This window comes from Clarias gariepinus, chromosome 14 (genome assembly GCF_024256425.1).
Source record: "Clarias gariepinus isolate MV-2021 ecotype Netherlands chromosome 14, CGAR_prim_01v2, whole genome shotgun sequence".
NCBI lineage: Eukaryota > Metazoa > Chordata > Actinopteri > Siluriformes > Clariidae > Clarias > Clarias gariepinus.
The window spans coordinates 4,367,017-4,394,465 of record NC_071113.1 but is presented as its reverse complement, the minus strand read 5'-3'; the positions used below and the strand labels follow the sequence as shown (position 1 = coordinate 4,394,465).

At 47.1% G+C, this 27,449-nt stretch overlaps 19 non-coding genes across 19 annotated transcripts; all 19 read right to left on the bottom strand.

Annotated features, from left to right (window-relative positions):
* Positions 1-1,381: 1,381 nt before the first annotated feature.
* On the bottom strand, positions 1,382-1,463 carry trnal-aag (transfer RNA leucine (anticodon AAG)). The gene has a single exon. It is a non-coding gene; the product is annotated as a tRNA-Leu (tRNA).
* Positions 1,464-1,819: 356 nt separating this feature from the next.
* trnas-gcu (transfer RNA serine (anticodon GCU)) lies at positions 1,820-1,901 on the bottom strand. Its single transcript has one exon. It is a non-coding gene; the product is annotated as a tRNA-Ser (tRNA).
* Positions 1,902-3,036: 1,135 nt separating this feature from the next.
* trnal-aag (transfer RNA leucine (anticodon AAG)) lies at positions 3,037-3,118 on the bottom strand. The gene has a single exon. It is a non-coding gene; the product is annotated as a tRNA-Leu (tRNA).
* Positions 3,119-4,692: 1,574 nt separating this feature from the next.
* Positions 4,693-4,774, bottom strand: trnal-aag (transfer RNA leucine (anticodon AAG)). Its single transcript has one exon. It is a non-coding gene; the product is annotated as a tRNA-Leu (tRNA).
* Positions 4,775-6,348: 1,574 nt separating this feature from the next.
* Positions 6,349-6,430, bottom strand: trnal-aag (transfer RNA leucine (anticodon AAG)). The gene has a single exon. It is a non-coding gene; the product is annotated as a tRNA-Leu (tRNA).
* A 2,011-nt stretch (positions 6,431-8,441) lies between these two features.
* Positions 8,442-8,523, bottom strand: trnas-gcu (transfer RNA serine (anticodon GCU)). The gene has a single exon. It is a non-coding gene; the product is annotated as a tRNA-Ser (tRNA).
* A 1,135-nt stretch (positions 8,524-9,658) lies between these two features.
* Positions 9,659-9,740, bottom strand: trnal-aag (transfer RNA leucine (anticodon AAG)). Its single transcript has one exon. It is a non-coding gene; the product is annotated as a tRNA-Leu (tRNA).
* Positions 9,741-11,314: 1,574 nt separating this feature from the next.
* On the bottom strand, positions 11,315-11,396 carry trnal-aag (transfer RNA leucine (anticodon AAG)). Its single transcript has one exon. It is a non-coding gene; the product is annotated as a tRNA-Leu (tRNA).
* A 1,574-nt stretch (positions 11,397-12,970) lies between these two features.
* Positions 12,971-13,052, bottom strand: trnal-aag (transfer RNA leucine (anticodon AAG)). The gene has a single exon. It is a non-coding gene; the product is annotated as a tRNA-Leu (tRNA).
* A 1,574-nt stretch (positions 13,053-14,626) lies between these two features.
* On the bottom strand, positions 14,627-14,708 carry trnal-aag (transfer RNA leucine (anticodon AAG)). The gene has a single exon. It is a non-coding gene; the product is annotated as a tRNA-Leu (tRNA).
* Positions 14,709-16,282: 1,574 nt separating this feature from the next.
* Positions 16,283-16,364, bottom strand: trnal-aag (transfer RNA leucine (anticodon AAG)). Its single transcript has one exon. It is a non-coding gene; the product is annotated as a tRNA-Leu (tRNA).
* Positions 16,365-17,936: 1,572 nt separating this feature from the next.
* Positions 17,937-18,018, bottom strand: trnal-aag (transfer RNA leucine (anticodon AAG)). Its single transcript has one exon. It is a non-coding gene; the product is annotated as a tRNA-Leu (tRNA).
* Positions 18,019-19,590: 1,572 nt separating this feature from the next.
* Positions 19,591-19,672, bottom strand: trnal-aag (transfer RNA leucine (anticodon AAG)). Its single transcript has one exon. It is a non-coding gene; the product is annotated as a tRNA-Leu (tRNA).
* A 356-nt stretch (positions 19,673-20,028) lies between these two features.
* trnas-gcu (transfer RNA serine (anticodon GCU)) lies at positions 20,029-20,110 on the bottom strand. The gene has a single exon. It is a non-coding gene; the product is annotated as a tRNA-Ser (tRNA).
* Positions 20,111-21,245: 1,135 nt separating this feature from the next.
* Positions 21,246-21,327, bottom strand: trnal-aag (transfer RNA leucine (anticodon AAG)). The gene has a single exon. It is a non-coding gene; the product is annotated as a tRNA-Leu (tRNA).
* A 1,572-nt stretch (positions 21,328-22,899) lies between these two features.
* trnal-aag (transfer RNA leucine (anticodon AAG)) lies at positions 22,900-22,981 on the bottom strand. Its single transcript has one exon. It is a non-coding gene; the product is annotated as a tRNA-Leu (tRNA).
* A 1,572-nt stretch (positions 22,982-24,553) lies between these two features.
* trnal-aag (transfer RNA leucine (anticodon AAG)) lies at positions 24,554-24,635 on the bottom strand. The gene has a single exon. It is a non-coding gene; the product is annotated as a tRNA-Leu (tRNA).
* A 1,572-nt stretch (positions 24,636-26,207) lies between these two features.
* On the bottom strand, positions 26,208-26,289 carry trnal-aag (transfer RNA leucine (anticodon AAG)). The gene has a single exon. It is a non-coding gene; the product is annotated as a tRNA-Leu (tRNA).
* Positions 26,290-26,645: 356 nt separating this feature from the next.
* On the bottom strand, positions 26,646-26,727 carry trnas-gcu (transfer RNA serine (anticodon GCU)). Its single transcript has one exon. It is a non-coding gene; the product is annotated as a tRNA-Ser (tRNA).
* Positions 26,728-27,449: the final 722 nt, after the last annotated feature.

Below are 27,449 nucleotides of genomic sequence, written 5' to 3'. Positions count from 1 at the left end.
ATAGTTCAAACAGATGAACCTGGGAGCAAAAGGCGCATGACCAGTGCTACGTGTCTCCAGTCAGGCTCATGGACCTGTGTAAAAGCGCTGCTTGTAGGTCTTCTTGACGAAAAAGACACTGCAATAGCGTGAGGCATTCTAGGAACCGGCTAAAACACACAAGCGACGAAGGTGAGATTCGAACCCACGCGTGCAGAGCACAATGGATTAGCAGTCCATCGCCTTAACCTCTCGGCCACCTCGTCGAAAGCAATGAACATCCTCACACATTTTGTAAGGGAAAGCGGAATATCTTGAAGTTTTTTTTTTTTCTTATCAACTCCATGCATGTCTGAGAGCATGGCATCCAAGTTTCATCCCAAAGCCCACTGAATTTGAAGTGCTCGCATTAAACTCTTGGCCACCAAGTACAGCGCTTCCAGCGTTTAAGACAAATTCTGGAAAGATCATTTCTTTTCTTTTTTTTGAGCAAACTAGATGACTCATTCTCTCATTCAACATGTGTATGCCTTGTGGCATGTGGTGTGCTTTAACAGGAAGTGAATTGAGTGGATGCGGACAGGCGCTGCAAACTTGACAGAGAACAGGATCATTTCTTCGTCGAGCTGACCGTTTCCCAATCTTTGGTGGCGAAGTTTCGATTAGGCCTATACCCCGCCCTGTTCAGACGAGCTAGGTAGCTTTTTCGAACAACTATAATGCTTTGTATCTGGAGATGTGTACAGCCTCGTGAAAAGGGAGCAAGTTTTGAGACGCTCTGTAAGCAGCATGCTCCATGTTGGCTGACTGTCTGAGGTAATCCATGGAAACCACGGGAGCTGCTTGGTGAGGCACAGCATGAAAACATGGGATGCACGAGCTACCTTAAGACTTGGGAGACAAGCCATGCAAGGCAGGATTGCCTCCTACATTTGACACCCTGACAGCAGCTTCGATCTGTTTGAATCATTTGGTAAGTGCTATTTGTTGTGAGTTGTAGTTACAGGTGGAGCATTAAAGCATGGGAGCCTAAAGCTGTTTAAATCCTTTCGGAAGAATGACATTACAAACCCCACAATAGGCTCCCTGGCAATGGTGGGCTTGGAAAGCATGCCTTTTGGTAGACTGGACTCAAAATCCCAAAGGGGCTTGTAAGGAGATATCAGAGTTAAGCTGTTGATTGAGACATTCCAAGGGAAAACAAGGAAAGCAGGCATGATCACGAAAAACAGCTGTGGTGAGGCTAACGATCCTTTAGCATAAGCCGGGCTGCAGAAGCTATCGAAACACTTTGATGAAGAGAGCTAGCGCATGAGCATTCCAGGAGAAATACCGCTGGAAGTGACCCATTTAGTGACCTTCGGGCAACTGTCAATGCAGAAGTCGAATCAAAAGCAGGTCCTGGCAGCGGTGGGATTCGAACCCACGCCTCCGAAGAGACTGGAGCCTTAATCCAGCGCCTTAGACCGCTCGGTCACGCTACCAACAGATGAAGGAAGCGACCATGGAAAATCACAAAAGAAAGAGAGCGAACGGGCAAAGATTAGGCAATAATGGCTGCCCTTCGTTCATTACCAAAATTGGTTGAGCACGCTCTTGTTGATGACAAAAGAATCCATACCTACATGGGTTATGCACAGTGGATCGACTGTCAACTGCCTTAAATCTCATGTTGACATAGTTCAAACAGATGAACCTGGGAGCAAAAGGCGCATGACCAGTGCTACGTGTCTCCAGTCAGGCTCATGGACCTGTGTAAAAGCGCTGCTTGTAGGTCTTCTTGACGAAAAAGACACTGCAATAGCGTGAGGCATTCTAGGAACCGGCTAAAACACACAAGCGACGAAGGTGGGATTCGAACCCACGCGTGCAGAGCACAATGGATTAGCAGTCCATCGCCTTAACCTCTCGGCCACCTCGTCGAAAGCAATGAACATCCTCACACATTTTGTAAGGGAAAGCGGAATATCTTGAAGTTTTTTTTTTTTCTTATCAACTCCATGCATGTCTGAGAGCATGGCATCCAAGTTTCATCCCAGAGCCCACTGAATTTGAAGTGCTCGCATTAAACTCTTGGCCACCAAGTACAGCGCTTCCAGCGTTTAAGACAAATTCTGGAATGATCATTTCTTTTCTTTTTTTTGAGCAAACTAGATGACTCATTCTCTCATTCAACATGTGTATGCCTTGTGGCATGTGGTGTGCTTTAACAGGAAGTGAATTGAGTGGATGCGGAGAGGCGCTGCAAACTTGACAGAGAACAGGATCATTTCTTCGTCGAGCTGACCGTTTCCCAATCTTTGGTGGCGAAGTTTCGATTAGGCCTATACCCCGCCCTGTTCAGACGAGCTAGGTAGCTTTTTCGAACAACTATAATGCTTTGTATCTGGAGATGTGTACAGCCTCGTGAAAAGGGAGCAAGTTTTGAGACGCTCTGTAAGCAGCATGCTCCATGTTGGCTGACTGTCTGAGGTAATCCATGGAAACCACGGGAGCTGCTTGGTGAGGCACAGCATGAAAACATGGGATGCACGAGCTACCTTAAGACTTGGGAGACAAGCCACGCAAGGCAGGATTGCCTCCTACATTTGACACCCTGACAGCAGCTTCGATCTGTTTGAATCATTTGGTAAGTGCTATTTGTTGTGAGTTGTAGTTACAGGTGGAGCATTAAAGCATGGGAGCCTAAAGCTGTTTAAATCCTTTCGGAAGAATGACATTACAAACCCCACAATAGGCTCCCTGGCAATGGTGGGCTTGGAAAGCATGCCTTTTGGTAACTGGACTCAAAATCCCAAAGGGGCTTGTGAGGGGATATCAGAGTTAAGCTGTTGATTGAGACATTCCAAGGGAAAACAAGGAAAGCAGGCATGATCACGAAAAACAGCTGTGGTGAGGCTAACGATCCTTTAGCATAAGCCGGGCTGCAGAAGCTATCGAAACACTTTGATGAAGAGAGCTAGCGCATGAGCATTCCAGGAGAAATACCGCTGGAAGTGACCCATTTAGTGACCTTCGGGCAACTGTCAATGCAGAAGTCGAATCAAAAGCAGGTCCTGGCAGCGGTGGGATTCGAACCCACGCCTCCGAAGAGACTGGAGCCTTAATCCAGCGCCTTAGACCGCTAGGTCACGCTACCAACAGATGAAGGAAGCGACCATGGAAAATCACAAAAGAAAGAGAGCGAACGTGCAAAGATTAGGCAATAATGGCTGCCCTTTGTTCATTACCAAAATTGGTTGAGCACGCTCTTGTTGATGACAAAAGAATCCATACCTACATGGGTTATGCACAGTGGATCGACTGTCAACTGCCTTAAATCTCATGTTGACATAGTTCAAACAGATGAACCTGGGAGCAAAAGGCGCATGACCAGTGCTACGTGTCTCCAGTCAGGCTCATGGACCTGTGTAAAAGCGCTGCTTGTAGGTCTTCTTGACGAAAAAGACACTGCAATAGCGTGAGGCATTCTAGGAACCGGCTAAAACACACAAGCGACGAAGGTGGGATTCGAACCCACGCGTGCAGAGCACAATGGATTAGCAGTCCATCGCCTTAACCTCTCAACCACCTCGTCGAAAGCAATGAACATCCTCACACATTTTGTAAGGGAAAGCGGAATATCTTGAAGTTTTTTTTTTTTCTTATCAACTCCATGCATGTCTGAGAGCATGGCATCCAAGTTTCATCCCAGAGCCCACTGAATTTGAAGTGCTCGCATTAAACTCTTGGCCACCAAGTACAGCGCTTCCAGCGTTTAAGACAAATTCTGGAATGATCATTTCTTTTCTTTTTTTTGAGCAAACTAGATGACTCATTCTCTCATTCAACATGTGTATGCCTTGTGGCATGTGGTGTGCTTTAACAGGAAGTGAATTGAGTGGATGCGGAGAGGCGCTGCAAACTTGACAGAGAACAGGATCATTTCTTCGTCGAGCTGACCGTTTCCCAATCTTTGGTGGCGAAGTTTCGATTAGGCCTATACCCCGCCCTGTTCAGACGAGCTAGGTAGCTTTTTCGAACAACTATAATGCTTTGTATCTGGAGATGTGTACAGCCTCGTGAAAAGGGAGCAAGTTTTGAGACGCTCTGTAAGCAGCATGCTCCATGTTGGCTGACTGTCTGAGGTAATCCATGGAAACCACGGGAGCTGCTTGGTGAGGCACAGCATGAAAACATGGGATGCACGAGCTACCTTAAGACTTGGGAGACAAGCCACGCAAGGCAGGATTGCCTCCTACATTTGACACCCTGACAGCAGCTTCGATCTGTTTGAATCATTTGGTAAGTGCTATTTGTTGTGAGTTGTAGTTACAGGTGGAGCATTAAAGCATGGGAGCCTAAAGCTGTTTAAATCCTTTCGGAAGAATGACATTACAAACCCCACAATAGGCTCCCTGGCAATGGTGGGCTTGGAAAGCATGCCTTTTGGTAGACTGGACTCAAAATCCCAAAGGGGCTTGTGAGGGGATATCAGAGTTAAGCTGTTAATTGAGACATTCCAAGGGAAAACAAGGAAAGCAGGCATGATCACGAAAAACAGCTGTGGTGAGGCTAACGATCCTTTAGCATAAGCCGGGCTGCAGAAGCTATCGAAACACTTTGATGAAGAGAGCTAGCGCATGAGCATTCCAGGAGAAATACCGCTGGAAGTGACCCATTTAGTGACCTTCGGGCAACTGTCAATGCAGAAGTCGAATCAAAAGCAGGTCCTGGCAGCGGTGGGATTCGAACCCACGCCTCCGAAGAGACTGGAGCCTTAATCCAGCGCCTTAGACCGCTCGGTCACGCTACCAACAGATGAAGGAAGCGACCATGGAAAATCACAAAAGAAAGAGAGCGAACGTGCAAAGATTAGGCAATAATGGCTGCCCTTTGTTCATTACCAAAATTGGTTGAGCACGCTCTTGTTGATGACAAAAGAATCCATACCTACATGGGTTATGCACAGTGGATCGACTGTCAACTGCCTTAAATCTCATGTTGACATAGTTCAAACAGATGAACCTGGGAGCAAAAGGCGCATGACCAGTGCTACGTGTCTCCAGTCAGGCTCATGGACCTGTGTAAAAGCGCTGCTTGTAGGTCTTCTTGACGAAAAAGACACTGCAATAGCGTGAGGCATTCTAGGAACCGGCTAAAACACACAAGCGACGAAGGTGGGATTCGAACCCACGCGTGCAGAGCACGAAGGATTAGCAGTCCATCGCCTTAACCTCTCGGCCACCTCGTCGAAAGCAATGAACATCCTCACACATTTTGTAAGGGAAAGCGGAATATCTTGAAGTTTTTTTTTTTTCTTATCAACTCCATGCATGTCTGAGAGCATGGCATCCAAGTTTCATCCCAGAGCCCACTGAATTTGAAGTGCTCGCATTAAACTCTTGGCCACCAAGTACAGCGCTTCCAGCGTTTAAGACAAATTCTGGAAAGATCATTTCTTTTCTTTTTTTTGAGCAAACTAGATGACTCATTCTCTCATTCAACATGTGTATGCCTTGTGGCATGTGGTGTGCTTTAACAGGAAGTGAATTGAGTGGATGCGGAGAGGCGCTGCAAACTTGACAGAGAACAGGATCATTTCTTCGTCGAGCTGACCGTTTCCCAATCTTTGGTGGCGAAGTTTCGATTAGGCCTATACCCCGCCCTGTTCAGACGAGCTAGGTAGCTTTTTCGAACAACTATAATGCTTTGTATCTGGACATGTGTACAGCCTCGTGAAAAGGGAGCAAGTTTTGAGACGCTCTGTAAGCAGCATGCTCCATGTTGGCTGACTGTCTGAGGTAATCCATGGAAACCACGGGAGCTGCTTGGTGAGGCACAGCATGAAAACATGGGATGCACGAGCTACCTTAAGACTTGGGAGACAAGCCACGCAAGGCAGGATTGCCTCCTACATTTGACACCCTGACAGCAGCTTCGATCTGTTTGAATCATTTGGTAAGTGCTATTTGTTGTGAGTTGTAGTTACAGGTGGAGCATTAAAGCATGGGAGCCTAAAGCTGTTTAAATCCTTTCGGAAGAATGACATTACAAACCCCACAATAGGCTCCCTGGCAATGGTGGGCTTGGAAAGCATGCCTTTTGGTAGACTGGACTCAAAATCCCAAAGGGGCTTGTGAGGGGATATCAGAGTTAAGCTGTTGATTGAGACATTCCAAGGGAAAACAAGGAAAGCAGGCATGATCACGAAAAACAGCTGTGGTGAGGCTAACGATCCTTTAGCATAAGCCGGGCTGCAGAAGCTATCGAAACACTTTGATGAAGAGAGCTAGCGCATGAGCATTCCAGGAGAAATACCGCTGGAAGTGACCCATTTAGTGACCTTCGGGCAACTGTCAATGCAGAAGTCGAATCAAAAGCAGGTCCTGGCAGCGGTGGGATTCGAACCCACGCCTCCGAAGAGACTGGAGCCTTAATCCAGCGCCTTAGACCGCTCGGTCACGCTACCAACAGATGAAGGAAGCGACCATGGAAAATCACAAAAGAAAGAGAGCGAACGTGCAAAGATTAGGCAATAATGGCTGCCCTTTGTTCATTACCAAAATTGGTTGAGCACGCTCTTGTTGATGACAAAAGAATCCATACCTACATGGGTTATGCACAGTGGATCGACTGTCAACTGCCTTAAATCTCATGTTGACATAGTTCAAACAGATGAACCTGGGAGCAAAAGGCGCATGACCAGTGCTACGTGTCTCCAGTCAGGCTCATGGACCTGTGTAAAAGCGCTGCTTGTAGGTCTTCTTGACGAAAAAGACACTGCAATAGCGTGAGGCATTCTAGGAACCGGCTAAAACACACAAGCGACGAAGGTGGGATTCAAACCCACGCGTGCAGAGCACAATGGATTAGCAGTCCATCGCCTTAACCTCTCGGCCACCTCGTCGAAAGCAATGAACATCCTCACACATTTTGTAAGAGACAGCGGAATATCTTGAAGTTTTTTTTTTTCCTTATCAACTCCATGCATGTCTGAGAGCATGGCATCCAAGTTTCATCCCAGAGCCCACTGAATTTGAAGTGCTCGCATTAAACTCTTGGCCACCAAGTACAGCGCTTCCAGCGTTTAAGACAAATTCTGGAAAGATCATTTCTTTTCTTTTTTTTGAGCAAACAAGATGACTCATTCTCTCATTCAACATGTGTATGCCTTGTGGCATGTGGTGTGCTTTAACAGGAAGTGAATTGAGTGGATGCGGACAGGCGCTGCAAACTTGACAGAGAACAGGATCATTTCTTCGTCGAGCTGACCGTTTCCCAATCTTTGGTGGCGAAGTTTCGATTAGGCCTATACCCCGCCCTGTTCAGACGAGCTAGGTAGCTTTTTCGAACAACTATAATGCTTTGTATCTGGAGATGTGTACAGCCTCGTGAAAAGGGAGCAAGTTTTGAGACGCTCTGTAAGCAGCATGCTCCATGTTGGCTGACTGTCTGAGGTAATCCATGGAAACCACGGGAGCTGCTTGGTGAGGCACAGCATGAAAACATGGGATGCACGAGCTACCTTAAGACTTGGGAGACAAGCCATGCAAGGCAGGATTGCCTCCTACATTTGACACCCTGACAGCAGCTTCGATCTGTTTGAATCATTTGGTAAGTGCTATTTGTTGTGAGTTGTAGTTACAGGTGGAGCATTAAAGCATGGGAGCCTAAAGCTGTTTAAATCCTTTCGGAAGAATGACATTACAAACCCCACAATAGGCTCCCTGGCAATGGTGGGCTTGGAAAGCATGCCTTTTGGTAGACTGGACTCAAAATCCCAAAGGGGCTTGTGAGGGGATATCAGAGTTAAGCTGTTGATTGAGACATTCCAAGGGAAAACAAGGAAAGCAGGCATGATCACGAAAAACAGCTGTGGTGAGGCTAACGATCCTTTAGCATAAGCCGGGCTGCAGAAGCTATCGAAACACTTTGATGAAGAGAGCTAGCGCATGAGCATTCCAGGAGAAATACCGCTGGAAGTGACCCATTTAGTGACCTTCGGGCAACTGTCAATGCAGAAGTCGAATCAAAAGCAGGTCCTGGCAGCGGTGGGATTCGACCCACGCCTCCGAAGAGACTGGAGCCTTAATCCAGCGCCTTAGACCGCTCGGTCACGCTACCAACAGATGAAGGAAGCGACCATGGAAAATCACAAAAGAAAGAGAGCGAACGTGCAAAGATTAGGCAATAATGGCTGCCCTTCGTTCATTACCAAAATTGGTTGAGCACGCTCTTGTTGATGACAAAAGAATCCATACCTACATGGGTTATGCACAGTGGATCGACTGTCAACTGCCTTAAATCTCATGTTGACATAGTTCAAACAGATGAACCTGGGAGCAAAAGGCGCATGACCAGTGCTACGTGTCTCCAGTCAGGCTCATGGACCTGTGTAAAAGCGCTGCTTGTAGGTCTTCTTGACGAAAAAGACACTGCAATAGCGTGAGGCATTCTAGGAACCGGCTAAAACACACAAGCGACGAAGGTGGGATTCGAACCCACGCGTGCAGAGCACAATGGATTAGCAGTCCATCGCCTTAACCTCTCGGCCACCTCGTCGAAAGCAATGAACATCCTCACACATTTTGTAAGGGAAAGCGGAATATCTTGAAGTTTTTTTTTTTTCTTATCAACTCCATGCATGTCTGAGAGCATGGCATCCAAGTTTCATCCCAGAGCCCACTGAATTTGAAGTGCTCGCATTAAACTCTTGGCCACCAAGTACAGCGCTTCCAGCGTTTAAGACAAATTCTGGAATGATCATTTCTTTTCTTTTTTTTGAGCAAACTAGATGACTCATTCTCTCATTCAACATGTGTATGCCTTGTGGCATGTGGTGTGCTTTAACAGGAAGTGAATTGAGTGGATGCGGAGAGGCGCTGCAAACTTGACAGAGAACAGGATCATTTCTTCGTCGAGCTGACCGTTTCCCAATCTTTGGTGGCGAAGTTTCGATTAGGCCTATACCCCGCCCTGTTCAGACGAGCTAGGTAGCTTTTTCGAACAACTATAATGCTTTGTATCTGGAGATGTGTACAGCCTCGTGAAAAGGGAGCAAGTTTTGAGACGCTCTGTAAGCAGCATGCTCCATGTTGGCTGACTGTCTGAGGTAATCCATGGAAACCACGGGAGCTGCTTGGTGAGGCACAGCATGAAAACATGGGATGCACGAGCTACCTTAAGACTTGGGAGACAAGCCACGCAAGGCAGGATTGCCTCCTACATTTGACACCCTGACAGCAGCTTCGATCTGTTTGAATCATTTGGTAAGTGCTATTTGTTGTGAGTTGTAGTTACAGGTGGAGCATTAAAGCATGGGAGCCTAAAGCTGTTTAAATCCTTTCGGAAGAATGACATTACAAACCCCACAATAGGCTCCCTGGCAATGGTGGGCTTGGAAAGCATGCCTTTTGGTAACTGGACTCAAAATCCCAAAGGGGCTTGTGAGGGGATATCAGAGTTAAGCTGTTGATTGAGACATTCCAAGGGAAAACAAGGAAAGCAGGCATGATCACGAAAAACAGCTGTGGTGAGGCTAACGATCCTTTAGCATAAGCCGGGCTGCAGAAGCTATCGAAACACTTTGATGAAGAGAGCTAGCGCATGAGCATTCCAGGAGAAATACCGCTGGAAGTGACCCATTTAGTGACCTTCGGGCAACTGTCAATGCAGAAGTCGAATCAAAAGCAGGTCCTGGCAGCGGTGGGATTCGAACCCACGCCTCCGAAGAGACTGGAGCCTTAATCCAGCGCCTTAGACCGCTCGGTCACGCTACCAACAGATGAAGGAAGCGACCATGGAAAATCACAAAAGAAAGAGAGCGAACGTGCAAAGATTAGGCAATAATGGCTGCCCTTTGTTCATTACCAAAATTGGTTGAGCACGCTCTTGTTGATGACAAAAGAATCCATACCTACATGGGTTATGCACAGTGGATCGACTGTCAACTGCCTTAAATCTCATGTTGACATAGTTCAAACAGATGAACCTGGGAGCAAAAGGCGCATGACCAGTGCTACGTGTCTCCAGTCAGGCTCATGGACCTGTGTAAAAGCGCTGCTTGTAGGTCTTCTTGACGAAAAAGACACTGCAATAGCGTGAGGCATTCTAGGAACCGGCTAAAACACACAAGCGACGAAGGTGGGATTCGAACCCACGCGTGCAGAGCACAATGGATTAGCAGTCCATCGCCTTAACCTCTCAACCACCTCGTCGAAAGCAATGAACATCCTCACACATTTTGTAAGGGAAAGCGGAATATCTTGAAGTTTTTTTTTTTTCTTATCAACTCCATGCATGTCTGAGAGCATGGCATCCAAGTTTCATCCCAGAGCCCACTGAATTTGAAGTGCTCGCATTAAACTCTTGGCCACCAAGTACAGCGCTTCCAGCGTTTAAGACAAATTCTGGAATGATCATTTCTTTTCTTTTTTTTGAGCAAACTAGATGACTCATTCTCTCATTCAACATGTGTATGCCTTGTGGCATGTGGTGTGCTTTAACAGGAAGTGAATTGAGTGGATGCGGAGAGGCGCTGCAAACTTGACAGAGAACAGGATCATTTCTTCGTCGAGCTGACCGTTTCCCAATCTTTGGTGGCGAAGTTTCGATTAGGCCTATACCCCGCCCTGTTCAGACGAGCTAGGTAGCTTTTTCGAACAACTATAATGCTTTGTATCTGGAGATGTGTACAGCCTCGTGAAAAGGGAGCAAGTTTTGAGACGCTCTGTAAGCAGCATGCTCCATGTTGGCTGACTGTCTGAGGTAATCCATGGAAACCACGGGAGCTGCTTGGTGAGGCACAGCATGAAAACATGGGATGCACGAGCTACCTTAAGACTTGGGAGACAAGCCACGCAAGGCAGGATTGCCTCCTACATTTGACACCCTGACAGCAGCTTCGATCTGTTTGAATCATTTGGTAAGTGCTATTTGTTGTGAGTTGTAGTTACAGGTGGAGCATTAAAGCATGGGAGCCTAAAGCTGTTTAAATCCTTTCGGAAGAATGACATTACAAACCCCACAATAGGCTCCCTGGCAATGGTGGGCTTGGAAAGCATGCCTTTTGGTAGACTGGACTCAAAATCCCAAAGGGGCTTGTGAGGGGATATCAGAGTTAAGCTGTTAATTGAGACATTCCAAGGGAAAACAAGGAAAGCAGGCATGATCACGAAAAACAGCTGTGGTGAGGCTAACGATCCTTTAGCATAAGCCGGGCTGCAGAAGCTATCGAAACACTTTGATGAAGAGAGCTAGCGCATGAGCATTCCAGGAGAAATACCGCTGGAAGTGACCCATTTAGTGACCTTCGGGCAACTGTCAATGCAGAAGTCGAATCAAAAGCAGGTCCTGGCAGCGGTGGGATTCGAACCCACGCCTCCGAAGAGACTGGAGCCTTAATCCAGCGCCTTAGACCGCTCGGTCACGCTACCAACAGATGAAGGAAGCGACCATGGAAAATCACAAAAGAAAGAGAGCGAACGTGCAAAGATTAGGCAATAATGGCTGCCCTTTGTTCATTACCAAAATTGGTTGAGCACGCTCTTGTTGATGACAAAAGAATCCATACCTACATGGGTTATGCACAGTGGATCGACTGTCAACTGCCTTAAATCTCATGTTGACATAGTTCAAACAGATGAACCTGGGAGCAAAAGGCGCATGACCAGTGCTACGTGTCTCCAGTCAGGCTCATGGACCTGTGTAAAAGCGCTGCTTGTAGGTCTTCTTGACGAAAAAGACACTGCAATAGCGTGAGGCATTCTAGGAACCGGCTAAAACACACAAGCGACGAAGGTGGGATTCGAACCCACGCGTGCAGAGCACGAAGGATTAGCAGTCCATCGCCTTAACCTCTCGGCCACCTCGTCGAAAGCAATGAACATCCTCACACATTTTGTAAGGGAAAGCGGAATATCTTGAAGTTTTTTTTTTTTCTTATCAACTCCATGCATGTCTGAGAGCATGGCATCCAAGTTTCATCCCAGAGCCCACTGAATTTGAAGTGCTCGCATTAAACTCTTGGCCACCAAGTACAGCGCTTCCAGCGTTTAAGACAAATTCTGGAAAGATCATTTCTTTTCTTTTTTTTGAGCAAACTAGATGACTCATTCTCTCATTCAACATGTGTATGCCTTGTGGCATGTGGTGTGCTTTAACAGGAAGTGAATTGAGTGGATGCGGAGAGGCGCTGCAAACTTGACAGAGAACAGGATCATTTCTTCGTCGAGCTGACCGTTTCCCAATCTTTGGTGGCGAAGTTTCGATTAGGCCTATACCCCGCCCTGTTCAGACGAGCTAGGTAGCTTTTTCGAACAACTATAATGCTTTGTATCTGGACATGTGTACAGCCTCGTGAAAAGGGAGCAAGTTTTGAGACGCTCTGTAAGCAGCATGCTCCATGTTGGCTGACTGTCTGAGGTAATCCATGGAAACCACGGGAGCTGCTTGGTGAGGCACAGCATGAAAACATGGGATGCACGAGCTACCTTAAGACTTGGGAGACAAGCCACGCAAGGCAGGATTGCCTCCTACATTTGACACCCTGACAGCAGCTTCGATCTGTTTGAATCATTTGGTAAGTGCTATTTGTTGTGAGTTGTAGTTACAGGTGGAGCATTAAAGCATGGGAGCCTAAAGCTGTTTAAATCCTTTCGGAAGAATGACATTACAAACCCCACAATAGGCTCCCTGGCAATGGTGGGCTTGGAAAGCATGCCTTTTGGTAGACTGGACTCAAAATCCCAAAGGGGCTTGTGAGGGGATATCAGAGTTAAGCTGTTGATTGAGACATTCCAAGGGAAAACAAGGAAAGCAGGCATGATCACGAAAAACAGCTGTGGTGAGGCTAACGATCCTTTAGCATAAGCCGGGCTGCAGAAGCTATCGAAACACTTTGATGAAGAGAGCTAGCGCATGAGCATTCCAGGAGAAATACCGCTGGAAGTGACCCATTTAGTGACCTTCGGGCAACTGTCAATGCAGAAGTCGAATCAAAAGCAGGTCCTGGCAGCGGTGGGATTCGAACCCACGCCTCCGAAGAGACTGGAGCCTTAATCCAGCGCCTTAGACCGCTCGGTCACGCTACCAACAGATGAAGGAAGCGACCATGGAAAATCACAAAAGAAAGAGAGCGAACGTGCAAAGATTAGGCAATAATGGCTGCCCTTTGTTCATTACCAAAATTGGTTGAGCACGCTCTTGTTGATGACAAAAGAATCCATACCTACATGGGTTATGCACAGTGGATCGACTGTCAACTGCCTTAAATCTCATGTTGACATAGTTCAAACAGATGAACCTGGGAGCAAAAGGCGCATGACCAGTGCTACGTGTCTCCAGTCAGGCTCATGGACCTGTGTAAAAGCGCTGCTTGTAGGTCTTCTTGACGAAAAAGACACTGCAATAGCGTGAGGCATTCTAGGAACCGGCTAAAACACACAAGCGACGAAGGTGGGATTCAAACCCACGCGTGCAGAGCACAATGGATTAGCAGTCCATCGCCTTAACCTCTCGGCCACCTCGTCGAAAGCAATGAACATCCTCACACATTTTGTAAGAGACAGCGGAATATCTTGAAGTTTTTTTTTTTCCTTATCAACTCCATGCATGTCTGAGAGCATGGCATCCAAGTTTCATCCCAGAGCCCACTGAATTTGAAGTGCTCGCATTAAACTCTTGGCCACCAAGTACAGCGCTTCCAGCGTTTAAGACAAATTCTGGAAAGATCATTTCTTTTCTTTTTTTTGAGCAAACAAGATGACTCATTCTCTCATTCAACATGTGTATGCCTTGTGGCATGTGGTGTGCTTTAACAGGAAGTGAATTGAGTGGATGCGGAGAGGCGCTGCAAACTTGACAGAGAACAGGATCATTTCTTCGTCGAGCTGACCGTTTCCCAATCTTTGGTGGCGAAGTTTCCATTAGGCCCATACCCCGCCCTGTTCAGACGAGCTAGGTAGCTTTTTCGAACAACTATAATGCTTTGTAACTGGAGATGTGAACAGCCTCGTGAAAAGGGAGCAAGTTTTGAGACACTCTGTAAGCAGCATGCTCCATGTTGGCTGACTGTCTGAGGTACTCCATGGAAACCACGGGAGCTGCTTGGTGAGGCACAGCATGAAAACATGGGACGCACGAGCTACCTGAAGACTTGGGAGACAAGCCACGCAAGGCAGGATTGCCTCCTACATTTGACACCCTGACAGCAGCTTCGATCTGTTTGAATCATTTGGTAAGTGCTATTTGTTGTGAGTTGTAGTTACAGGTGGAGCATTAAAGCATGGGAGCCTAGAGCTGTTTAAATCCTTTTGGAAGAATGACATTACAAACCCCACAATAGGCTCCCTGGCAATGGTGGGCTTGGAAAGCATGCCTTTTGGTAGACTGGACTCAAAATCCCAAAGGGGCTTGTGAGGGGATATCAGAGTTAAGCTGTTGATTGAGACATTCCAAGGGAGAACAAGGAAAGCAGGCATGACCACGAAAAACAGCTGTGGTGAGGCTAACGATCCTTTAGCATAAGCCGGGCTGCAGAAGCTATCGAAACACTTTGATGAAGAGAGCTAGCGCATGAGCATTCCAGGAGAAATACCGCTGGAAGTGACCCATTTAGTGATCTTCGGCCAACTGTCAATGCAGAAGTCGAATCAAAAGCAGGTCCTGGCAGCGGTGGGATTCGAACCCACGCCTCCGAAGAGACTGGAGCCTTAATCCAGCGCCTTAGACCGCTCGGCCACGCTACCAACAGATGAAGGAAGCGACCATGGAAAATCACAAAAGAAAGAGAGCGAACGTGCAAAGATTAGGCAATAATGGCTGCCCTTCGTTCATAACCAAAATTGGTTGAGCACGCTCTTGTTGATGACAAAAGAATCCATACCTACATGGGTTATGCACAGTGGATCGACTGTCAACTGCCTTAAATCTCATGTTGACATAGTTCAAACAGATGAACCTGGGAGCAAAAGGCGCATGACCAGTGCTACGTGTCTCCAGTCAGGCTCATGGACCTGTGTAAAAGCGCTGCTTGTAGGTCTTCTTGACGAAAAAGACACTGCAATAGCGTGAGGCATTCTAGGAACCGGCTAAAACACACAAGCGACGAAGGTGAGATTCGAACCCACGCGTGCAGAGCACAATGGATTAGCAGTCCATCGCCTTAACCTCTCGGCCACCTCGTCGAAAGCAATGAACATCCTCACACATTTTGTAAGGGAAAGCGGAATATCTTGAAGTTTTTTTTTTTTCTTATCAACTCCATGCATGTCTGAGAGCATGGCATCCAAGTTTCATCCCAAAGCCCACTGAATTTGAAGTGCTCGCATTAAACTCTTGGCCACCAAGTACAGCGCTTCCAGCGTTTAAGACAAATTCTGGAAAGATCATTTCTTTTCTTTTTTTTGAGCAAACTAGATGACTCATTCTCTCATTCAACATGTGTATGCCTTGTGGCATGTGGTGTGCTTTAACAGGAAGTGAATTGAGTGGATGCGGACAGGCGCTGCAAACTTGACAGAGAACAGGATCATTTCTTCGTCGAGCTGACCGTTTCCCAATCTTTGGTGGCGAAGTTTCGATTAGGCCTATACCCCGCCCTGTTCAGACGAGCTAGGTAGCTTTTTCGAACAACTATAATGCTTTGTATCTGGAGATGTGTACAGCCTCGTGAAAAGGGAGCAAGTTTTGAGACGCTCTGTAAGCAGCATGCTCCATGTTGGCTGACTGTCTGAGGTAATCCATGGAAACCACGGGAGCTGCTTGGTGAGGCACAGCATGAAAACATGGGATGCACGAGCTACCTTAAGACTTGGGAGACAAGCCACGCAAGGCAGGATTGCCTCCTACATTTGACACCCTGACAGCAGCTTCGATCTGTTTGAATCATTTGGTAAGTGCTATTTGTTGTGAGTTGTAGTTACAGGTGGAGCATTAAAGCATGGGAGCCTAAAGCTGTTTAAATCCTTTCGGAAGAATGACATTACAAACCCCACAATAGGCTCCCTGGCAATGGTGGGCTTGGAAAGCATGCCTTTTGGTAGACTGGACTCAAAATCCCAAAGGGGCTTGTGAGGGGATATCAGAGTTAAGCTGTTGATTGAGACATTCCAAGGGAAAACAAGGAAAGCAGGCATGATCACGAAAAACAGCTGTGGTGAGGCTAACGATCCTTTAGCATAAGCCGGGCTGCAGAAGCTATCGAAACACTTTGATGAAGAGAGCTAGCGCATGAGCATTCCAGGAGAAATACCGCTGGAAGTGACCCATTTAGTGACCTTCGGCCAACTGTCAATGCAGAAGTCGAATCAAAAGCAGGTCCTGGCAGCGGTGGGATTCGAACCCATGCCTCCGAAGAGACTGGAGCCTTAATCCAGCGCCTTAGACCGCTCGGCCACGCTACCAACAGATGAAGGAAGCGACCATGGAAAATCACAAAATAAAGAGAGCGAACGTGCAAAGATTAGGCAATAATGGCTGCCCTTCGTTCATTACCAAAATTGGTTGAGCACGCTCTTGTTGATGACAAAAGAATCCATACCTACATGGGTTATGCACAGTGGATCGACTGTCAACTGCCTTAAATCTCATGTTGACATAGTTCAAACAGATGAACCTGGGAGCAAAAGGCGCATGACCAGTGCTACGTGTCTCCAGTCAGGCTCATGGACCTGTGTAAAAGCGCTGCTTGTAGGTCTTCTTGACGAAAAAGACACTGCAATAGCGTGAGGCATTCTAGGAACCGGCTAAAACACACAAGCGACGAAGGTGGGATTCGAACCCACGCGTGCAGAGCACAATGGATTAGCAGTCCATTGCCTTAATCTCTCGGCCACCTCGTCGAAAGCAATGAACATCCTCACACATTTTGTAAGGGACAGCGGAATATCTTGAAGTTTTTTTTTTTCTTATCAACTCTATGCATGTCTGAGAGCATGGCATCCAAGTTTCATCCCAGAGCCCACTGAATTTGAAGTGCTCGCATTAAACTCTTGGCCACCAAGTACAGCGCTTCCAGCGTTTAGGACAAATTCTGGAAAGATCATTTCTTTTCTTTTTTTTGAGCAAACTAGATGACTCATTCTCTCATTCAACATGTGTATGCCTTGTGGCATGTGGTGTGCTTTAACAGGAAGTGAATTGAGTGGATGCGGAGAGGCGCTGCAAACTTGACAGAGAACAGGATCATTTCTTCGTCGAGCTGACCGTTTCCCAATCTTTGGTGGCGAAGTTTCGATTAGGCCCATACCCGCCCTGTTCAGACGAGCTAGGTAGCTTTTTCGAACAACTATAATGCTTTGTAACTGGAGATGTGAACAGCCTCGTGAAAAGGGAGCAAGTTTTGAGACGCTCTGTAAGCAGCATGCTCCATGTTGGCTGACTGTCTGAGGTACTCCATGGAAACCACGGGAGCTGCTTGGTGAGGCACAGCATGAAAACATGGGACGCACGAGCTACCTGAAGACTTGGGAGACAAGCCACGCAAGGCAGGATTGCCTCCTACATTTGACACCCTGACAGCAGCTTCGATCTGTTTGAATCATTTGGTAAGTGCTATTTGTTGTGAGTTGTAGTTACAGGTGGAGCATTAAAGCATGGGAGCCTAGAGCTGTTTAAATCCTTTCGGAAGAATGACATTACAAACCCCACAATAGGCTCCCTGGCAATGGTGGGCTTGGAAAGCATGCCTTTTGGTAGACTGGACTCAAAATCCCAAAGGGGCTTGTGAGGGGATATCAGAGTTAAGCTGTTGATTGAGACATTCCAAGGGAGAACAAGGAAAGCAGGCATGACCACGAAAAACAGCTGTGGTGAGGCTAACGATCCTTTAGCATAAGCCGGGCTGCAGAAGCTATCGAAACACTTTGATGAAGAGAGCTAGCGCATGAGCATTCCAGGAGAAATACCGCTGGAAGTGACCCATTTAGTGACCTTCGGCCAACTGTCAATGCAGAAGTCGAATCAAAAGCAGGTCCTGGCAGCGGTGGGATTCGAACCCATGCCTCCGAAGAGACTGGAGCCTTAATCCAGCGCCTTAGACCGCTCGGCCACGCTACCAACAGATGAAGGAAGCGACCATGGAAAATCACAAAATAAAGAGAGCGAACGTGCAAAGATTAGGCAATAATGGCTGCCCTTCGTTCATTACCAAAATTGGTTGAGCACGCTCTTGTTGATGACAAAAGAATCCATACCTACATGGGTTATGCACAGTGGATCGACTGTCAACTGCCTTAAATCTCATGTTGACATAGTTCAAACAGATGAACCTGGGAGCAAAAGGCGCATGACCAGTGCTACGTGTCTCCAGTCAGGCTCATGGACCTGTGTAAAAGCGCTGCTTGTAGGTCTTCTTGACGAAAAAGACACTGCAATAGCGTGAGGCATTCTAGGAACCGGCTAAAACACACAAGCGACGAAGGTGGGATTCGAACCCACGCGTGCAGAGCACAATGGATTAGCAGTCCATCGCCTTAATCTCTCGGCCACCTCGTCGAAAGCAATGAACATCCTCACACATTTTGTAAGGGACAGCGGAATATCTTGAAGTTTTTTTTTTTCTTATCAACTCTATGCATGTCTGAGAGCATGGCATCCAAGTTTCATCCCAGAGCCCACTGAATTTGAAGTGCTCGCATTAAACTCTTGGCCACCAAGTACAGCGCTTCCAGCGTTTAAGACAAATTCTGGAAAGATCATTTCTTTTCTTTTTTTTGAGCAAACTAGATGACTCATTCTCTCATTCAACATGTGTATGCCTTGTGGCATGTGGTGTGCTTTAACAGGAAGTGAATTGAGTGGATGCGGAGAGGCGCTGCAAACTTGACAGAGAACAGGATCATTTCTTCGTCGAGCTGACCGTTTCCCAATCTTTGGTGGCGAAGTTTCGATTAGGCCCATACCCGCCCTGTTCAGACGAGCTAGGTAGCTTTTTCGAACAACTATAATGCTTTGTAACTGGAGATGTGAACAGCCTCGTGAAAAGGGAGCAAGTTTTGAGACGCTCTGTAAGCAGCATGCTCCATGTTGGCTGACTGTCTGAGGTACTCCATGGAAACCACGGGAGCTGCTTGGTGAGGCACAGCATGAAAACATGGGACGCACGAGCTACCTGAAGACTTGGGAGACAAGCCACGCAAGGCAGGATTGCCTCCTACATTTGACACCCTGACAGCAGCTTCGATCTGTTTGAATCATTTGGTAAGTGCTATTTGTTGTGAGTTGTAGTTACAGGTGGAGCATTAAAGCATGGGAGCCTAGAGCTGTTTAAATCCTTTCGGAAGAATGACATTACAAACCCCACAATAGGCTCCCTGGCAATGGTGGGCTTGGAAAGCATGCCTTTTGGTAGACTGGACTCAAAATCCCAAAGGGGCTTGTGAGGGGATATCAGAGTTAAGCTGTTGATTGAGACATTCCAAGGGAGAACAAGGAAAGCAGGCATGACCACGAAAAACAGCTGTGGTGAGGCTAACGATCCTTTAGCATAAGCCGGGCTACAGAAGCTATCGAAACACTTTGATGAAGAGAGCTAGCGCATGAGCATTCCAGGAGAAATACCGCTGGAAGTGACCCATTTAGTGACCTTCGGCCAACTGTCAATGCAGAAGTCGAATCAAAAGCAGGTCCTGGCAGCGGTGGGATTCGAACCCACGCCTCCGAAGAGACTGGAGCCTTAATCCAGCGCCTTAGACCGCTCGGCCACGCTACCAACAGATGAAGGAAGCGACCATGGAAAATCACAAAATAAAGAGAGCGAACGTGCAAAGATTAGGCAATAATGGCTGCCCTTCGTTCATTACCAAAATTGGTTGAGCACGCTCTTGTTGATGACAAAAGAATCCATACCTACATGGGTTATGCACAGTGGATCGACTGTCAACTGCCTTAAATCTCATGTTGACATAGTTCAAACAGATGAACCTGGGAGCAAAAGGCGCATGACCAGTGCTACGTGTCTCCAGTCAGGCTCATGGACCTGTGTAAAAGCGCTGCTTGTAGGTCTTCTTGACGAAAAAGACACTGCAATAGCGTGAGGCATTCTAGGAACCGGCTAAAACACACAAGCGACGAAGGTGGGATTCGAACCCACGCGTGCAGAGCACAATGGATTAGCAGTCCATCGCCTTAACCTCTCGGCCACCTCGTCGAAAGCAATGAACATCCTCACACATTTTGTAAGGGACAGCGGAATATCTTGAAGTTTTTTTTTTTCTTATCAACTCTATGCATGTCTGAGAGCATGGCATCCAAGTTTCATCCCAGAGCCCACTAAATTTGAAGTGCTCGCATTAAACTCTTGGCCACCAAGTACAGCGCTTCCAGCGTTTAAGACAAATTCTGGAAAGATCATTTCTTTTCTTTTTTTTGAGCAAACTAGATGACTCATTCTCTCATTCAACATGTGTATGCCTTGTGGCATGTGGTGTGCTTTAACAGGAAGTGAATTGAGTGGATGCGGAGAGGCGCTGCAAACTTGACAGAGAACAGGATCATTTCTTCGTCGAGCTGACCGTTTCCCAATCTTTGGTGGCGAAGTTTCGATTAGGCCCATACCCCGCCCTGTTCAGACGAGCTAGGTAGCTTTTTCGAACAACTATAATGCTTTGTAACTGGAGATGTGAACAGCCTCGTGAAAATTGAGCAAGTTTTGAGACGCTCTGTAAGCAGCATGCTCCATGTTGGCTGACTGTCTGAGGTACTCCATGGAAACCACGGGAGCTGCTTGGTGAGGCACAGCATGAAAACATGGGACGCACGAGCTACCTGAAGACTTGGAAGACAAGCCACGCAAGGCAGGATTGCCTCCTACATTTGACACCCTGACAGCAGCTTTGATCTGTTTGAATCATTTGGTAAGTGCTATTTGTTGTGAGTTGTAGTTACAGGTGGAGCATTAAAGCATGGGAGCCTAGAGCTGTTTAAATCCTTTCGGAAGAATGACATTACAAACCCCACAATAGGCTCCCTGGCAATGGTGGGCTTGGAAAGCATGCCTTTTGGTAGACTGGACTCAAAATCCCAAAGGGGCTTGTGAGGGGATATCAGAGTTAAGCTGTTGATTGAGACATTCCAAGGGAGAACAAGGAAAGCAGGCATGACCACGAAAAACAGCTGTGGTGAGGCTAACGATCCTTTAGCATAAGCCGGGCTGCAGAAGCTATCGAAACACTTTGATGAAGAGAGCTAGCGCATGAGCATTCCAGGAGAAATACCGCTGGAAGTGACCCATTTAGTGACCTTCGGCCAACTGTCAATGCAGAAGTCGAATCAAAAGCAGGTCCTGGCAGCGGTGGGATTCGAACCCACGCCTCCGAAGAGACTGGAGCCTTAATCCAGCGCCTTAGACCGCTCGGCCACGCTACCAACAGATGAAGGAAGCGACCATGGAAAATCACAAAATAAAGAGAGCGAACGTGCAAAGATTAGGCAATAATGGCTGCCCTTCGTTCATTACCAAAATTGGTTGAGCACGCTCTTGTTGATGACAAAAGAATCCATACCTACATGGGTTATGCACAGTGGATCGACTGTCAACTGCCTTAAATCTCATGTTGACATAGTTCAAACAGATGAACCTGGGAGCAAAAGGCGCATGACCAGTGCTACGTGTCTCCAGTCAGGCTCATGGACCTGTGTAAAAGCGCTGCTTGTAGGTCTTCTTGACGAAAAAGACACTGCAATAGCGTGAGGCATTCTAGGAACCGGCTAAAACACACAAGCGACGAAGGTAGGATTCGAACCCACGCGTGCAGAGCACAATGGATTAGCAGTCCATCGCCTTAATCTCTCGGCCACCTCGTCGAAAGCAATGAACATCCTCACACATTTTGTAAGGGACAGCGGAATATCTTGAAGTTTTTTTTTTTCTTATCAACTCTATGCATGTCTGAGAGCATGGCATCCAAGTTTCATCCCAGAGCCCACTGAATTTGAAGTGCTCGCATTAAACTCTTGGCCACCAAGTACAGCGCTTCCAGCGTTTAAGACAAATTCTGGAAAGATCATTTCTTTTCTTTTTTTTGAGCAAACTAGATGACTCATTCTCTCATTCAACATGTGTATGCCTTGTGGCATGTGGTGTGCTTTAACAGGAAGTGAATTGAGTGGATGCGGAGAGGCGCTGCAAACTTGACAGAGAACAGGATCATTTCTTCGTCGAGCTGACCGTTTCCCAATCTTTGGTGGCGAAGTTTCGATTAGGCCCATACCCGCCCTGTTCAGACGAGCTAGGTAGCTTTTTCGAACAACTATAATGCTTTGTAACTGGAGATGTGAACAGCCTCGTGAAAAGGGAGCAAGTTTTGAGACGCTCTGTAAGCAGCATGCTCCATGTTGGCTGACTGTCTGAGGTACTCCATGGAAACCACGGGAGCTGCTTGGTGAGGCACAGCATGAAAACATGGGACGCACGAGCTACCTGAAGACTTGGGAGACAAGCCACGCAAGGCAGGATTGCCTCCTACATTTGACACCCTAACAGCAGCTTCGATCTGTTTGAATCATTTGGTAAGTGCTATTTGTTGTGAGTTGTAGTTACAGGTGGAGCATTAAAGCATGGGAGCCTAGAGCTGTTTAAATCCTTTCGGAAGAATGACATTACAAACCCCACAATAGGCTCCCTGGCAATGGTGGGCTTGGAAAGCATGCCTTTTGGTAGACTGGACTCAAAATCCCAAAGGGGCTTGTGAGGGGATATCAGAGTTAAGCTGTTGATTGAGACATTCCAAGGGAGAACAAGGAAAGCAGGCATGACCACGAAAAACAGCTGTGGTGAGGCTAACGATCCTTTAGCATAAGCCGGGCTGCAGAAGCTATCGAAACACTTTGATGAAGAGAGCTAGCGCATGAGCATTCCAGGAGAAATACCGCTGGAAGTGACCCATTTAGTGACCTTCGGCCAACTGTCAATGCAGAAGTCGAATCAAAAGCAGGTCCTGGCAGCGGTGGGATTCGAACCCACGCCTCCGAAGAGACTGGAGCCTTAATCCAGCGCCTTAGACCGCTCGGCCACGCTACCAACAGATGAAGGAATCGACCATGGAAAATCACAAAAGAAAGAGAGCGAACGTGCAAAGATTAGGCAATAATGGCTGCCCTTCGTTCATTACCAAAATTGGTTAAGCACGCTCTTGTTGATGACAAAAGAATCCATACCTACATGGGTTATGCACAGTGGATCGACTGTCAACTGCCTTAAATGTCATGTTGACATAGTTCAAACAGATGAACCTGGGAGCAAAAGGCGCATGACCAGTGCTACGTGTCTCCAGTCAGGCTCATGGACCTGTGTAAAAGCGCTGCTTGTAGGTCTTCTTGACGAAAAAGACACTGCAATAGCGTGAGGCATTCTAGGAACCGGCTAAAACACACAAGCGACGAAGGTGGGATTCGAACCCACGCGTGCAGAGCACAATGGATTAGCAGTCCATCGCCTTAATCTCTCGGCCACCTCGTCGAAAGCAATGAACATCCTCACACATTTTGTAAGGGACAGCGGAATATCTTGAAGTTTTTTTTTTTCTTATCAACTCTATGCATGTCTGAGAGCATGGCATCCAAGTTTCATCCCAGAGCCCACTGAATTTGAAGTGCTCGCATTAAACTCTTGGCCACCAAGTACAGCGCTTCCAGCGTTTAAGACAAATTCTGGAAAGATCATTTCTTTTCTTTTTTTTGAGCAAACTAGATGACTCATTCTCTCATTCAACATGTGTATGCCTTGTGGCATGTGGTGTGCTTTAACAGGAAGTGAATTGAGTGGATGCGGAGAGGCGCTGCAAACTTGACAGAGAACAGGATCATTTCTTCGTCGAGCTGACCGTTTCCCAATCTTTGGTGGCGAAGTTTCCATTAGGCCCATACCCGCCCTGTTCAGACGAGCTAGGTAGCTTTTTCGAACAACTATAATGCTTTGTAACTGGAGATGTGAACAGCCTCGTGAAAAGGGAGCAAGTTTTGAGACGCTCTGTAAGCAGCATGCTCCATGTTGGCTGACTGTCTGAGGTACTCCATGGAAACCACGGGAGCTGCTTGGTGAGGCACAGCATGAAAACATGGGACGCACGAGCTACCTGAAGACTTGGGAGACAAGCCACGCAAGGCAGGATTGCCTCCTACATTTGACACCCTGACAGCAGCTTCGATCTGTTTGAATCATTTGGTAAGTGCTATTTGTTGTGAGTTGTAGTTACAGGTGGAGCATTAAAGCATGGGAGCCTAGAGCTGTTTAAATCCTTTCGGAAGAATGACATTACAAACCCCACAATAGGCTCCCTGGCAATGGTGGGCTTGGAAAGCATGCCTTTTGGTAGACTGGACTCAAAATCCCAAAGGGGCTTGTGAGGGGATATCAGAGTTAAGCTGTTGATTGAGACATTCCAAGGGAGAACAAGGAAAGCAGGCATGACCACGAAAAACAGCTGTGGTGAGGCTAACGATCCTTTAGCATAAGCCGGGCTGCAGAAGCTATCGAAACACTTTGATGAAGAGAGCTAGCGCATGAGCATTCCAGGAGAAATACCGCTGGAAGTGACCCATTTAGTGACCTTCGGCCAACTGTCAATGCAGAAGTCGAATCAAAAGCAGGTCCTGGCAGCGGTGGGATTCGAACCCACGCCTCCGAAGAGACTGGAGCCTTAATCCAGCGCCTTAGACCGCTCGGCCACGCTACCAACAGATGAAGGAAGCGACCATGGAAAATCACAAAATAAAGAGAGCGAACGTGCAAAGATTAGGCAATAATGGCTGCCCTTCGTTCATTACCAAAATTGGTTGAGCACGCTCTTGTTGATGACAAAAGAATCCATACCTACATGGGTTATGCACAGTGGATCGACTGTCAACTGCCTTAAATCTCATGTTGACATAGTTCAAACAGATGAACCTGGGAGCAAAAGGCGCATGACCAGTGCTACGTGTCTCCAGTCAGGCTCATGGACCTGTGTAAAAGCGCTGCTTGTAGGTCTTCTTGACGAAAAAGACACTGCAATAGCGTGAGGCATTCTAGGAACCGGCTAAAACACACAAGCGACGAAGGTGGGATTCGAACCCACGCGTGCAGAGCACAATGGATTAGCAGTCCATCGCCTTAATCTCTCGGCCACCTCGTCGAAAGCAATGAACATCCTCACACATTTTGTAAGGGACAGCGGAATATCTTGAAGTTTTTTTTTTTCTTATCAACTCTATGCATGTCTGAGAGCATGGCATCCAAGTTTCATCCCAGAGCCCACTGAATTTGAAGTGCTCGCATTAAACTCTTGGCCACCAAGTACAGCGCTTCCAGCGTTTAAGACAAATTCTGGAAAGATCATTTCTTTTCTTTTTTTTGAGCAAACTAGATGACTCATTCTCTCATTCAACATGTGTATGCCTTGTGGCATGTGGTGTGCTTTAACAGGAAGTGAATTGAGTGGATGCGGAGAGGCGCTGCAAACTTGACAGAGAACAGGATCATTTCTTCGTCGAGCTGACCGTTTCCCAATCTTTGGTGGCGAAGTTTCCATTAGGCCCATACCCGCCCTGTTCAGACGAGCTAGGTAGCTTTTTCGAACAACTATAATGCTTTGTAACTGGAGATGTGAACAGCCTCGTGAAAAGGGAGCAAGTTTTGAGACGCTCTGTAAGCAGCATGCTCCATGTTGGCTGACTGTCTGAGGTACTCCATGGAAACCACGGGAGCTGCTTGGTGAGGCACAGCATGAAAACATGGGACGCACGAGCTACCTGAAGACTTGGGAGACAAGCCACGCAAGGCAGGATTGCCTCCTACATTTGACACCCTGACAGCAGCTTCGATCTGTTTGAATCATTTGGTAAGTGCTATTTGTTGTGAGTTGTAGTTACAGGTGGAGCATTAAAGCATGGGAGCCTAGAGCTGTTTAAATCCTTTCGGAAGAATGACATTACAAACCCCACAATAGGCTCCCTGGCAATGGTGGGCTTGGAAAGCATGCCTTTTGGTAGACTGGACTCAAAATCCCAAAGGGGCTTGTGAGGGGATATCAGAGTTAAGCTGTTGATTGAGACATTCCAAGGGAGAACAAGGAAAGCAGGCATGACCACGAAAAACAGCTGTGGTGAGGCTAACGATCCTTTAGCATAAGCCGGGCTGCAGAAGCTATCGAAACACTTTGATGAAGAGAGCTAGCGCATGAGCATTCCAGGAGAAATACCGCTGGAAGTGACCCATTTAGTGACCTTCGGCCAACTGTCAATGCAGAAGTCGAATCAAAAGCAGGTCCTGGCAGCAGTGGGATTCGAACCCACGCCTCCGAAGAGACTGGAGCCTTAATCCAGCGCCTTAGACCGCTCGGCCACGCTACCAACAGATGAAGGAAGCGACCATGGAAAATCACAAAATAAAGAGAGCGAACGTGCAAAGATTAGGCAATAATGGCTGCCCTTCGTTCATTACCAAAATTGGTTGAGCACGCTCTTGTTGATGACAAAAGAATCCATACCTACATGGGTTATGCACAGTGGATCGACTGTCAACTGCCTTAAATCTCATGTTGACATAGTTCAAACAGATGAACCTGGGAGCAAAAGGCGCATGACCAGTGCTACGTGTCTCCAGTCAGGCTCATGGACCTGTGTAAAAGCGCTGCTTGTAGGTCTTCTTGACGAAAAAGACACTGCAATAGCGTGAGGCATTCTAGGAACCGGCTAAAACACACAAGCGACGAAGGTGGGATTCGAACCCACGCGTGCAGAGCACAATGGATTAGCAGTCCATCGCCTTAACCTCTCGGCCACCTCGTCAAAAGCAATGAACATCCTCACACATTTTGTAAGGGACAGCGGAATATCTTGAAGTTTTTTTTTTTCTTATCAACTCTATGCATGTCTGAGAGCATGGCATCCAAGTTTCATCCCAGAGCCCACTGAATTTGAAGTGCTCGCATTAAACTCTTGGCCACCAAGTACAGCGCTTCCAGCGTTTAAGACAAATTCTGGAAAGATCATTTCTTTTCTTTTTTTTGAGCAAACTAGATGACTCATTCTCTCATTCAACATGTGTATGCCTTGTGGCATGTGGTGTGCTTTAACAGGAAGTGAATTGAGTGGATGCGGAGAGGCGCTGCAAACTTGACAGAGAACAGGATCATTTCTTCGTCGAGCTGACCGTTTCCCAATCTTTGGTGGCGAAGTTTCCATTAGGCCCATACCCCGCCCTGTTCAGACGAGCTAGGTAGCTTTTTCGAACAACTATAATGCTTTGTAACTGGAGATGTGAACAGCCTCGTGAAAAGGGAGCAAGTTTTGAGACGCTCTGTAAGCAGCATGCTCCATGTTGGCTGACTGTCTGAGGTACTCCATGGAAACCACGGGAGCTGCTTGGTGAGGCACAGCATGAAAACATGGGACGCACGAGCTACCTGAAGACTTGGGAGACAAGCCACGCAAGGCAGGATTGCCTCCTACATTTGACACCCTGACAGCAGCTTCGATCTGTTTGAATCATTTGGTAAGTGCTATTTGTT